Raw genomic sequence first — 10710 nt, forward strand, 5'->3', positions numbered from 1 at the left:
CGTTACCACTATTGTCTCTTTATAAGTAAAATTACTAGTTGTTATTATAAATGATTATTCAATGACTTTTGATTTTTGGGGGGTCCAGTACAAAGTTAGTAACAAATAAACACTATCGGCCTTGGCAATCCAAGAGGAGCTCATGTCCTCCAGGTCACATCAGGAAAAGGCTAAATGACAGCTGTGCTGTGAGTGGACAGAATACAGATCTCATACAGACTATTGAGTATTTGAAGTTCTTCAACAATTTCCTTAATCTTCATTTTTTTTCCTCTTTGAAGTGAAAGTCTGCTATGACTATCAAGTTTCTTTTGAATTAATTACAGATTCACAGGAAGTTGCAAAAGGTACAGGGATGTCTTAGGTATGCTTCACTAATTCCAGTGGTGGCATCTCGCATAGCCACAGAGCATTATCAAAATCTGGAAACTGACATATGTACAATTCAGAAAGCTTACTCAGATCGCAACCATTTTGTATGCATTCATTTTTGTATGTGTGTATGCGTGTGCATGTGTTCTGTGCATTTTTATGTGGCATTTTTATCTCCATAACTGCCACTTCCACAGTCAAGATACAGAACTGTAGCCTCCCCACCTGGCTCCAACTTGCTATCTTTGCTGACACTCTGACACGTTGTCCTCCACCCCTCCCCCTTGGCAACCCCATAGTCTGTTCTCCATCTTTACAATTTTATTTCAATAATTTATATAAATGTAAATGTACAAAATCGTATTTTTCAAGGGAAACAACGAGTCTCAGATAGTTTTGTTAGCACTGTAAAACAGTCTTTAACATTCACTTGTTTTATGTTCTATTTGTCTCAGAAAAATGTGCTTTGTTCTTTCCCATACTTTCTGATATCAGGATGGGAAATTAATACCAAACAAAACAATTCCATTCACTTTTTTCCACAGCTTGGTTTTCACTGTTGTTGCCTAACATTTATTGTTCCATTTACTCTTTCTCTCTGTTTTCCATCACATAAAAGTAACTTTGTGTTCTTTATCTCTTCTAAGAAAACTTGGTAATGAGTCTTTAATGTGAATCCCGGACCACCCTTGTTTTGATTTTGTGTTATGGGTGTTCTTTTGTGTGATCGTTCTCATGGAGATTTCTTGTGAAGTTGGGATTTTCCAGTGGTTTGTCAAAATGGAAATAGATATTTAACAAACCAAACACAAAATGACCTTGCTCCAGGAATGCATCATTTGTGAGAAAACACTACATCTTCCAACTAGAGATTGTGAATATTACTCTTATTATCCTTTACTCCCTTTTATTAAAACTGTATTTTTTTTTTTACACATTTGTATAACTCGGGTAATGAAATGTGAAATTAAATGATTGCCTACCATTTACAATTGATGTTAACAATGCTACTGGGAGGCCACCCCTACAGTGGCTGCACCAAGTCTAGGGACTTGCTAGCTTTGCTAAGTTACATAGGATTGCCTACGTACTAAATGTAGGTGGGGGATGGGTCCGAGGACGCGGTGGCGCCGCCCCGCCCCAATGTCCAAGCTCCAGACGGGGCCCCAGGCACCGCGCGGCCTAGAGCCGGAGGCGGGCGCGCGATGGCGGACGACACCGTAGAGTCCAGCGGGTCACCACCAGGGGCAAGCGAACCCCTGGACTGCAGCCATGAGCGCCGCCAGACGGGCCACGTGGCGGGTTTCCAGCCCTGGACACACTGCCACACACGCTGGCAGGGCGCTGGTCCGGCGGGTGAGAAGGACGGTGCCTCGGAAGGGTGTTGGGGAGGAGGGGCGCTGGAGCGGCGGTCGGCCGGTTGCCGGGCCGCCACCAGGCGTGGGCGGCTAACTGAGGTGACTGGGACATGCTACCCCACCCTCTCCCCAGTGGACCCTTCCTACTTGCAATCCTTCCCACCCAAAAGGCCCCCACCACTGACGACCCACAACGACGACGACGGCACGGGACCTTCCACCCCTCCAGGGCCGACGAACCGCACACCACAAGCTGCGTGAGGCACAAGGGAGCCCCCGAGGGAGGAACCCGGAGTGCTGTGGCCACGGGAACTCGGCCCCAGCTGGCTCTCTTCCCTCTCTGTTTTCACTGGTGGTGGCACTGCCCTCTCTCTCTTCCTCACAGCTGGGAGCCCCCCTTCCCCACGCAAGCCAATGCTTGACCACACAGGACCTGTGAGGGGAGGGGGAAGGGGAGGGCATGGCGGGAGAGGAGGGCGGATGTCGCCGGTCTGCACTTGGGGGGACGGAGGGCCCCAGCGGGCCCTGCCACGGAACCCCCAGCAGTGCACCCCGAGGATCCCAGAGGCACATCCAGGGGCTATGGATCGGCAAGCGACGCTCAGATAGGCATGGCCCTGGGAGGAACCGGGCCGCAAGTGTGTTTGACATGTCAATGATCAATGTGTCCTGCAATTCACATTAATTCTCACAGCTAGTTGTGTTCTTCATCAACGCAGGAGCCGAGTGATCCACCGCTAAAAGTCATACAAGGTCGATTTGGCAAGGGCGCTGCCAACAACAGGAGGCCCTCCTGGCACAGCACGTCCCCCAGAGGGGTTACCACAGACTGGCTAGTCAGACAGCAAGGGGAGGAGACTCTAGAGAGGGATCGGAAGATTTCACAACACAGTGAGGCGGTGCCGACCACGTTGTCGGGGGAGGGGAGTCAAAGGCTGACACCACCCCACGGATGCCCGGGGGTTACCACCCCCACAGCGTGGGGCACAGGCCACACACGCTGCACGCATGCTACGGCACGACGGCCGCCGGGTAAAGCCCCCACCGGCTTCAGTGGCTACACGCAAGTGCGGCGCGGCCCCAGCCCGCTGGGGAACGGATTTGGCGGGGGAGGCGCAGGAGGGGCGGGCCCCTCCTGAACGCACTCCCCCGAGGGCCCACTGCACCCGACCCACGGGCGGAAGGGCAACACCCCCCAAGGGGTCCTTAAATCTCGGCGCCAAAACCCAGTAGGTACCTGGACGGTGGGGGCGGACGAGGGGGGGTGGGGGGGAAAGGCATCCGGCCCCCTACCCTCGAGATGCCCTAGCGGGAAGACTGGGGAGAGCCAGAGGGCTGGGCCAGACCCGGTGGCAACCTGTGGCAGAGGCAACGATGGCGGCAGTGTCAGCGATGGGAACCCTGCAGGCCCAACGGGAGCAGGCGGGATGGGGCCCAGCCGGCGGGACAGGGCGGGATGACGGCCCTGGCTGGGAGGGCACCGAGACCCCCCACCCCGCCGTGACGCTGAGAACCACCCCTGCGCCCGCCGACACACATGTGGGGACCGCGGCAGGGGACCGCTCCCCGCTGTTCATCAGGCCCGAGAGCCATCCAGCCTGCCCCAGGACACGCACACATGGTTTCATCCCCGCACGCCTGTCTCTCTCTACCCCCTCTCTCCCTCCTGAGTTATCCGGCTCTGGGGGCAGGCGGGGCTGTGCAACAAACTCTAGAATTACCAGTTTTCCAAATAGCAGAAGAGTGAGCGACCAAAAGAACCATAACTGATTTAAGGAGCCATTCGCAGTTTCACTGTACTGGCCCTGCGACTTAGACATATATGGCTTAATCTTTGAGACAAGCATATGGTTCTGGTAGGATCAACCATGTAGGTAGAAAGCACCTCCAGGCCTCACGAGGAGAAGCCCAGAGTCCCAGTCGCGAGGATGGGCGCGGTAGGGCAGGCAATCGGGCTTGTGGGAGGGAGGGAGCAGTTCGGAGCGCTGGGAGGGCGGCGAACCGGACATCCCATCCACCCACATGACACACCACCCCCAGATATGCTCACCACTCCAGACCCTTTGCTCCCACGTGCGAGGAGGCAGACCGCGCGACCCATGTGAGGCAGCCACGAGTAACAGGCAGCCACTCGCGCGCGGTGGGCGTGAGGCGGCCCGACGTTTTGGCAGCCAACGAGAGGCGGACCGCGGTGCCCAGGGTCTCACCGCCAGCGGCCTCTGAGTACGAAGGCGCCCCCTCGCGGTACCTGCAGCGGCCGACTGGCCTTCGGCGGGCCCGCGGCTCCCCAACCGCCGCCGCTGTCGCGGCCAGCGCCCGGAACCCTCTTCCCCGCACGTGCTGCAGGCCGACCCCAAAACCTAGGAGCGCCCACCAGGCTCAAGCGGGGCGCCGCCGACCTGGTCCTGAAGGCGCGCGCCCAGGGACACAGACAATGGGCCAACCAGTGGCCGGCGGCGGCACCCCACAAGGTGGAACTGGATTTGGTCTCAGACGGGGCCACCACAGCCTAAGCCGGTGAGCCGCTCGGGGAGAGAGGATCCGCGGGCGGGGTGGGGGGCACAGACAGGCAAGGCCAGGGACCGCGAGGACAAGGGCACTGGGGAGCTCGCAGAGTGGTGGCTCGCGGAGAAACCTCAGGCGCGGCCGGGCCACCAGGAAAACACGGCCACGGGATCCCACCGCCACAGACACGAGGGAGGTCCCATGGCGCCCCGCCTAGGACGTGGGACGGCCGTAGGCACCCACCGAAACCCGCCTCAGGAGCCCCGGGTCCAGCCATCGGGACCCCGAGGCGAACTCAGCCACAAACCCAACGCCAGGGCCACGTTGCTCATTTCTCCTCCATCCTCCGACCCGGTCAAGTTCTGGGAGACTGGCGCGCCCCCCACTTGGGACGCTTCCCAGGGCCAGGCAGCCCAACCCCGTGCCACGCAAATACGGTCGTTGGCACCGATCGCTGCTCCACAGGGGAGCGGTTGGAGAGCCAGCTCACAGCGGAGCGGGTCAAGCGCCGGACCGAACGCCGGGCACAGCCACCGCTCGCGCAGCCTCCCAACTGCTAGGACGCCGGCCTGGCCCGGCGGGATCCTCCCCGGACTCGGAAGTGGGAGGTGGGGACCACACAGGCGACGAGCTGCCCTCGGTCCCCACTGAGGAGGCCGGCGGAAACCTCGCTCTCCCCCGCCTCACCCCGTCGAGAGGCAAGCGAGTCGCTACGGCAGCGCTACCATAACGCAGAGAGAGGCAGCAGGCCGGGGGATCCGGTACCCCAAAGGCACACCTCTCCGATCACTAGAGAAGGCTTTCTCACCGGGGGTTGGTCACACTCCCCACCTGCCAGTCGCACCTCCTCGGGCCCGCAGAGGAATTCAGGGACGCCTGGGGAAGGGAGGGGGCCTGCGGTACCAGGAAAAATCTCCGTGCGGCAACCTCGAGCCTTTGCGGTCTGGGCGGGGGGCCTGGCCGCTGCGCGTGCTCACAATCCCCCAAGGTCCCCCCTGTCCACCCATCTCCTTTCTCCCAGGCAAAGCACCTCCAAGTAAACCCACACACAACCTGTGGGAGGCAGAACGGTAGCCCCTTGGCGGCCGGCCGGCACACGCGTCACCTGCCCGAGCCCACCGCGATCGCTCACACTGCCCGCGGCCACCTGCCAGACAGGAGCATGGGACCTGCGCTCGCCAGACCAGGCGGCGCCCTTCCCCGCGTGGGAGGGGCACGTCTCACTCAACCGCCTCGACCCCCACACCAACGAGCTCCCTCAGGACCCACTCGCGGACACCGCGGTGGCGACTGGAGGAGGGGTCGCTGGTGGTGGAAACCATACACCACAGATGGGCCTCGGGCACCTGAGGTATAAGCTGGGGGGATGAAGGGGTTGAGCCAGGCACGGTAGGCTCACGCCTGTCATCCCCTCACTTTGGGAGGCGAGAGAAGGTGGATCCCTCCATCCAAGCCTTGGCAACATGGTGAAACCTCTTCTCTAAAAAAATACAAAAACTAACTGGTTTCATAAGCTGGACCCAAAGTTAATAAATAGATAAATAGGCCAGGTGCGGTGGCTCACACCTGTAATCCCAACACTTTGGGAGGCCGAGGCGGGCGGATCATGAGAGTCAGGAGATCGAGACCATCCTGGCTACCACAAGAACCCCGTCTGTACTCAAAATACAAAAAAATTATCCAGGCGCGGTGGCGGGCGCCTGAAGTCCCAGCTACTTGGGAGGCTGAGACAGGACAACGGCGTGAACCCGGGAGGCAGAGCCTGCAGTGAGCCGACATCACGCCACTGCACTCCAGTCTGGGCAACAGAGCAAGACTGTCTCAAAAAATAATAATAATAAACAGATTAAAATTGAAAAATTAAAAAAAAAACGTAGCTGGCCGGGCGCAATGGCTCACACCTGTCATCCCAGCAGTTTGGGAGGCCGAGGTGGGCAGATCACCTGAGGTGGCCAGTTCGAGACCCGCCTGACCCACATAGAGAAATACCGCCTCTACTAAGAATACAAAATCAGCCAGGTATGGTGGTACATGCCTGTAATCCCAGCTACTCAGGAGGCTGAGGCAGGGGAATCGCTTGAACACGGAAGGTGGAAGTTGCAGTGAGCCGAAATGGTGCCATTGCACTCTAGCATGGGCAACAAGAGTGAAACTCCATCCTGAAAATAAAAGAAAAAAATTAAGCGCTGTTTTCTGTTATTTTTACTTCCTACCCTGAGAAGAACATAATAGAGCTGTTGTCTGTCTGCCTGCCTGCCTGTCTGCCTGTGACAGGGCCTCACTCTGTCTTTTGCTCAGACTGGAGTGCAGTGACACCATTATGGCTCACTCACTGCAGCCTCAACCTCCCCAGGGTTAGGCGATTCCTCAAGGGATCCTACAGCCTCGGCCTCCCAAAGTGTTGGGGTTACAGGCGTGAGCCACCAGCGCCTGGCCTGAATTAATAAATCTGGTCTCACTACGTCTTAACCACACACCCATGAAGAACTCAAGTCAAGAGATAGTCAGTAAGAGACTCTGAGCATTCTCTCCCAAAAGCAGTGAGGTGGATGGCGGCCGTGTGTCCCAAGCTCCTGGATTTTTAGGTGACCATGCGTAAAGGAGAGATTTCCAATGTTTCCAGAGAGGCATGAGCCACAGTCATTGGGGCATCTGAGCACGAGATGGGTTTCTGACAGTGACTTAAGGGCCAGGAAGGGCCAGAATCTGCCAAGGCCTGTGCCCCAGGGTGGGGCCGATGGAACCCAAGGTAGAGGGAGTCAGCAGTCCCCACAGAGAGAGCTTCAGCCCTAGGCCCCACTGTGCAGACTGAATCAGAAGGAAGAGAGTCATTCATCTTACATGCTACATCCCTCCACTGAACTTGGGAGCGGATCCGTTTTCCAAACATGAGGTAACTCTCACTTTGCAATGGATCACAAGGGGCTGGGCTTTCCAGAGTTGGCAGGGTAAAGAAGACATTCTGGCTCTGCCTCCCACATCCCCTGGTAACTGGTGAGTTTATTTTTTATTTTTATTTATTATTATTATTATACTTTAAGTTTTAGAGTACCTGTGCACAATGTGCAGGTTAGTTACTTATGTATACATGTGCCATTCTGGTGTGCTGCACCCACTAACTTGTCATCTAGCATTAGGTATATGTCCTAATGCTCTCCCTCCCCCTTTCCCCCACCCCAAAACAGTCCCCAGAATGTGATGTTCCCCTTCTTGTGTCCATGTGTTCTCATTGTTCAGTTCCCACCAATGAGTGAGAATATGCGGTGTTTGGTTTTTTGTCCTTGCGATAGTTTACTGAGAATGATGATTTCCAATTTCATGCATGTCCCTACAAAGGACATGAACTCATCATTTGTTATGGCTGCATAGTATTCCATGGTGTATATGTACCACATTTTCTTAATCCAGTCTATCATTGTTGGACATTTGGGTTGGTTCCAAATCTTTGCTATTGTGAATAGTGCTGCAATAAACATATGTATGCATGTGTCTTTATAGCAGCATGATTTATAGTCCTTTGGGTATATACCCAGTAATGGGATGGCTGGGTCAAATGCTATTTCTAGTTGTAGATCCCTTTGCCATCTTCATCAAGCTACCAATGACTTTCTTCACAGAATTGGAAAAAACTACTTTAACGTTCATATGGAACCAAAAAAGAGCCCACATTGCCAAGTCAATCCTAAGGCAAAAGAACAAAGCTGGAGGCATCACACTACCTGAATTCAAACTATACTACAAGGCTACAGTAACCAAAACAGCATGGTACTGGTACCAAAACAGAGATATAGATCAATGGAACCGAACAGAGCCCTCAGAAATAATGCTGCATATCTATGACTATCTGATCCTTAACAAACCTGAGAAAAACAAGCAATGGGGAAAGGATTCCCTATTTAATAAATGGTGCTGGGAAAACTGGCTAGCCATATGTAAAAAGCTGAAACTGGATCCCTTCCTTACACCTTATACAAAAATCAATTCAAGATGGATTAAAGACTTAAACTTATACCTAAAACCATACAAACCCTAGAAGAAAACTTAGGCATTACCATTCAGGACATAGGCATGGGCAAGGACTTCATGTGTAAAACACCAAAAGCAATGGCAACAAAAGCCAAAATTGACAAATGGGATCTAATTAAACTAAAGAGCTTCTGCACAGCAAAAGAAACTACCATCAGAGTGAACAGGCAACCCACAAAACTGGTGAATTTAAATGAGCCTATGCTGGCCAGGCCGGAGCCGCTACAGGGGGAGGGGTGTGGGCGGGGTGGGGGGGTGCCTGAGGCACCGCAGAAAGTGGGTCTGAGCCTGGAGGATAACTGTGCTGCAGGAACCCATCCAGGCTGCTATATGGCAAGCACTAAACCACTATGCTTACTGAGATGGAGTTTTCCCCGCAGAACACCTTTATGCAAAAGTACACTCAGAAGAAGCTTTGTTTTTACTGGCTACCTGTTCTTACCACCCAGGAAAGGCCTATAAAGCATATAGATTCTTGAAAGGACACAGTTGTCCTACACCGCAATGCAAATACCTGCTTGCAAAATGTTGCTTTGATGTCAGCAAGCTTGCAGAAGGGGAACAAATCTTACCTGGTGGAGTGTTTCATAAGCAGAAAAGCCATGATGATATTGTTACTGAGTTTGGTGATTCAGCTTGCTTTACTCTTTCATTGCTGGGACATGCATATTGCAAGACAGATCGGCTTGCCAAAGGATCAGAGTATGACCAAAACAGCCTTAGTTTAAAGCCTTTCCTCTGGTATCCCTTTGAATCATTATGTGAAATAGATGAAAAGCCAGATCCTGACCAAACATTTAAATTTGCATCTTTACAGAACTTTAGCAACTGTCTGCCCAACTCTTGCACAACACAAGTACCTAATCATAGTTTATGTCACAGACAGCCTGAGACCGTTCTTACGGAAACACCCCAGGACACCACTGAATTAAATAGATTGAATTTAGAAACTTCCAATTCAAAGTATTCCTTGAATACAGATTCCCCAGTGTCTTCTATTGATTCAGCTGTAATTTCACCTGATACTGTCCCACTGGGAACAGGAACTTCCATATTATCTAAACAGGTTCAAAATAAACCAAAAACTTGTTGAAGTTTGTCAGGAGGACCAGCAGCTCTTAGTCCATTCACCCCAAGCTTTGGGATTTTGCCATTAGAAACCCCAAGTCCTGGAAATGGATCCTATTTACAAATCTACACTAATACACCTCTGAAATTGATGTGCCATCCACTGGAGCCCCTTCAGAAAAGTCTGTTGTCAGAAACAGCCAAACTGGAGCAAAGTCTGTCTTCTCGCAGAGTGGAAATAGCCGAGAGGTAACTCCAATTATTGCACAAACAGAAAGTTCTGGTCCATAAATAAGTACAACACCTCAGGTATTGAGCCCCACTATGACATCTCCCCCAAATGCACTCCATTGAAGAAGTTCATGACTCTTTACTAGTGACAGTTCCACAACCAAGGTGAATAGGAAGAAATTAAAAATGAAGTTTCCACCTAAAATCCCGAACAGAAAAACAAAAAGTAAAACTAATAAGGGAGGAATAACTCAACCTAACATAAATGATAGCCTGGAAATTACAAAATTGGACTCTTTCATCATTTCAGAAGGGAAAAAAGCCACAATCACACCTCAGATTCAGGCATTAATCTAAAAAAAGCAGCAACAGAAGGCTTGATGAGCTTTCTTCATGAAAGGGGAAAGGTTATTTAGCTTTGTGTTCATACCACTGCAAAGAAGCTATAAATATTTTGAGCCATCTACTTTCTCACCACTACAATTCTGGTTGGGTACTGTGCCAAATTGGAAGGGTCTATTTTGAACTTTCAGAGTACATGCAAGCTGAAAGAATATTCTCAGAGGTTAGAAGGATTGAGAATTATAGAGTCGAAGGCATGGAAATCTACTCTACAACACTTTGGCATCTTCAAAAAGATGTTGCTCTTTCAGTTCTGTCAAAAGACTTAACAGACATAGATAAAAATTTACCAGAGGCCTGGTGTGCTGCAGGGAACTGTTTCAGTCTGCAACAGGAACACGATATTGCAATTAAATTCTTCCAGAGAGCTATCAAAATGGATCCAAATTATGCTTATGCCTATACTCTATCAGGGCGAGAGTTTGTCTTAACTGAAGAATTGGACAAAGCATTAGCTTGTTTTTGAAATGCTATCAGAGTCAATCCTAGACATTATAATGCATGGTAAGTGGTAGTGAAGTGTAAAGACAAAGTCTTGTTTATGGTGCTGGTAATCACTAATTTTTCTTGTTAGATAGCTCTTTATTGTCATGAGTTTGGTTACTAATACTTAGGGATGGTACATACTGGTCAATAACTTCAAACTAACATGTTTCCTTGTGAAATGTATGTCTTTAGCAAACTCTTAACTAATGATGACAGAATACCAGATCCTTATTCTCAACAGTTTCAGTCTTCTATCAAACTT

The 10710-nt window shown here is 51.6% G+C and overlaps 2 pseudogenes; one reads left to right on the forward strand and one right to left on the reverse strand.

Annotated features, from left to right (window-relative positions):
• Positions 1–2325: 2325 nt before the first annotated feature.
• LOC129395807 (5.8S ribosomal RNA) lies at positions 2326–2476 on the reverse strand (annotated as a pseudogene).
• A 6115-nt stretch (positions 2477–8591) lies between these two features.
• LOC129395783 (cell division cycle protein 27 homolog) lies at positions 8592–10470 on the forward strand (annotated as a pseudogene).
• The last annotated feature ends 240 nt before the right edge of the window (positions 10471–10710 follow it).

Source organism: Pan paniscus, chromosome Y (assembly GCF_029289425.2).
Source record: "Pan paniscus chromosome Y, NHGRI_mPanPan1-v2.0_pri, whole genome shotgun sequence".
In the NCBI taxonomy this organism is placed as follows: Eukaryota; Metazoa; Chordata; class Mammalia; order Primates; family Hominidae; genus Pan; species Pan paniscus.